Raw genomic sequence first — 3,628 nt, forward strand, 5'->3', positions numbered from 1 at the left:
AGAGAGGGTTAGGAGCTGGTTGAATGGACATGGGGAATCAGGGGTGGAAAGGAGGAGTGTGCTGTCACATTATGGGGAGAGCAATTAGGGTCACATAACAATGTATGTATAAATTTTTGTATGGGAGACTAACTTGAAATGTAAACTTCATTTAAACTACAACAATTAAAAAAAATGGAAGGAATACACAGAGTCGCTGTACCAAAAAGAATTTGTCAGTGTTCAACTATTTCAAGAGGTAGCATATGATCAAGGACCAATGGTATTGAAGGAAGAAGTCCAAACTGCACTGAAAGGCATTCACAGAAAACAAGGCTCCAGGAATTGATGGAATACCGATTGAGATGTTTCAACACACAGATGCAGCACTAGAGATGCTCACTTTTCTATGTCAAGAAATTTGGAATACAGCTACCTGGACAACAAACTGGAAGAGATCCATATTTATGCCTATTCCCAGGAAAGGTGATCCAACAGAATGTGGAAATTATCAAATGATATCATTAATATCACACGCAGGTATAATTTTGCTGGAGATACTTCAAAAATGATTGTAGCAGTCAACAGGGAACTGCCAGAAATTCAAGCCGGATTCAGAAGAGGATGTGGTACGAGGTATATCATTGCTGATGTCAGATGGATCTTGGCTGAAAGCAGAGAATACAGAAAGATGTTTACCTGTGTTTTATTGACTACACAAAGGCATTTGACTGTGTGGATCATAACACATTATGGATAACATTGAGAAGAATGGGAAGCCCAGAACACTTAATTTTGCTCACGGGGAACCTGTACATAGACAAGAGGCAGTCGTTCCAACAGAACAAGGGGATATTGAGTGGTTTAAAATAAGAAAAGGTGTACATCAGGGTTGTATCATTTCACCATACTTATTCAATGTGTATGCTGAACAAATCCAAGAAGCGGGACTGTATGAAGAACATGGCATCAGGATTGGAGGAAGACTTCAAGAACAACCTGCAATATGCAAATGACACAGCCTAGCTTGCTGAAAGTGGAGAGGACTTGAAGCACTTACTTATAAAGATCAAAGACTACAGTTTGCAGTATGGATTACATTTCAACATAAAACCCACTGCCATTGAGTCAATTCTGACTCTTAGTGACCCTATAGGACAGAGTAGAGCTGCCCCACAGGGTTTCCAAGGAGCAGCTGGTAGATTCAAACTGCCAACCTTTTGGTTAGCAGCCATCACTCTTAAGCAGTACACCACCAGGTCTCCTCTTAACATAAAGAAAACAAAAAATCCTCACAACTGGACCAATAAGCAACATCATGATAAACGAGAAAATATTGAAGTTGTCAAGGATTTCATTTTACTTGGATCCATAATCAATGTCCATGGAAGCAGTGGTCAAGAAATCAAACGATGTATTGCATTGGGCAAATCTGCTGAAAAAGATCCCTTTAAAGTGTTGAGAAGCAAAGACATCACTTTGAGGACTAAGGTGCAACTGACGCAAGCCATGGTATTTTCAATCACTTCATATGCATGTGAAAGCTGGACAATAAATAAGGAAGACTGAAGAAGAATCGATGCCTTTGAATTATGGTATTGATGAAGAATATTGAATATGCCTTGGACTGTCAGAAGAACGAACAAGTCTGTCTTGGAAGAAATACAGCCAGAGTGCTCCTTGGAAGTGAGGATGGCAAGACTTCATCTCACTTACTTTGGACATGTTATCAGGAGGGACCAGCCCCTGGTGAAGGACATCATGCTTGGTAAAGTAGAGGGTCAGCGAAAAAGAGGAAGATCCTCAATGAGCTGGATTGACACAGTGGCTACAATAATGGGCTCAAACTTAGCTAAGATTGTGCGGATAGTGCAGGACCGGGCAGTGTTTCATTCTGTCGTACATAGGGTGGCTATGGGTTGGAACTGACTCGACAGTATCTAACAACAATGACCAACTAGCTGCGTGTTCTTGGCCATCTTGGGTGAGTTCCACGTCTTCTCTGAGCCTCCTTCTCCTCTTCTGTAAGATGGAGATGTTAATGATAGAGTCATTTACAGAATTTTGTGTAATGACCTGTGTGAAGCACTTAACTTAGTGTCTGGTATATAGAAGATGCTTATAATGGGTGGACTTCAGGGCAACATGGCGCTATAGGCAGAAGTGCCACACCATCCCTCCACAGCAAAGATCAGAAAAACTAAGCCAAACTGAGAAAACAGCAATCCTGAAACCCTAAGCATCAAATGAAGAGATAAAGAACTCAGCCAAGCACCGAATGGAATAAGAAACTGACAGAAAACATAGAGTGAGGAGAGATACATGCAGAGGTTCTGTATGAGCTAACGCAGCACAGATCCACCATCTTGGATTCCTATCAGAGACAGTGAACAGGGGGTATGAGAAAGCAGCTTCACGGAGCTTCCAGCAGGAGACAGAACAACCAGTAACCAGCGATATATGATTTCCCACCCCCCACTCTTCTTCACCCCCACTCAGCCTCCTCTGCTTCCTGCAGCCACAGTCTCTTGGCCAGGAAGCACCGGCTTCACACTGGTGTCACTTGGATTCCACCCGCCCACACTGGCTGGCTCCCTGAGAGCCATTTCTTGGCTGCTGGGATTGCTTTTCTCCGATCTTTAGATTTCTTCCTTACTTCTCACCACTGCGCCCTCTTTTCTCTCAAATACCTGGCTCTGTGTGCCATCTTTGCTTCTTGAAAGGTTGTGAAACATCACTCGAATGTGAGACTGCTTCCCGGCCCGTGCTGCCTTGCTGGTGGGATCCCAGTGCTTTTTTTTTGTTTGTTTCTTTTGAATTGTTTGCTTGTTTGTTTTCTTTTTCTTTTCTCGAATTGGGAGCCTGTTCTAGCCAGGCAGTACTACACGGCTTGGGACCTACCCTCTCTGTTTGTGCAGACACGCAGAGGGATCCCTGAGAGCATTTCCTTTTTTGTGTGTTTTTGTTTTCGTTTTTGTTTTTTTCTGTTTTGGGAGGGATTTTTCTTGTCCTTTTTTTTTAAATTTGTTTGTTTTGTTTTCTTTTCACTCTTTTTCCCTTTTTGTCTTTCTTCATTACATAGTTTCTCATCTCTCTATACTTTCCTTCTCTTCCTGTGCCCTGAATACCTGGTGATGAGTGACACCTCTACACCTTCTAGCCAGGCTGTACTTCACAGCCTGGGAGCAACTTCCCTGACCTTGTAGCTACACCAGTGGGATCCCTGGGAGTTCTGCTTTTCTTTTTTCTTTCAAATTTTTATTTACTCATTTCTTTGCTTTTTTTTTCTTCTTCTCCTTTTTGTTTTTCTCCATTTCATAGTCTCTCATTTCTCCACTCCAACAGAAAGCTCCCCTAGCATTCTTTTTTGTTTGTTTGTATGTTTTTGGCTCCTGTTCCTCTCTCCTCTCTCCCATACCCATCTTAGCTCCACACATCACAATCTCCCTGCTGCATCCTGCCTACCTGCACTGTGCACTGAACATCACACCACCAAGCAGCACAGGCACGGCCTACTGGAACCTGCCCTGCACTGATTACTGGCCCACCCTAGTGGCCATAGTAAGTGCCACAAACAACCCATCCCAGCAACTCCTCTTCAGCTAGACCTGCCCAGCTGTACCATATCTGAGCAACTGACCCTGCCAAT

This window comes from Trichechus manatus, unplaced genomic scaffold, assembly GCF_000243295.1.
Source record: "Trichechus manatus latirostris isolate Lorelei unplaced genomic scaffold, TriManLat1.0 scaffold00092, whole genome shotgun sequence".
NCBI lineage: Eukaryota > Metazoa > Chordata > Mammalia > Sirenia > Trichechidae > Trichechus > Trichechus manatus.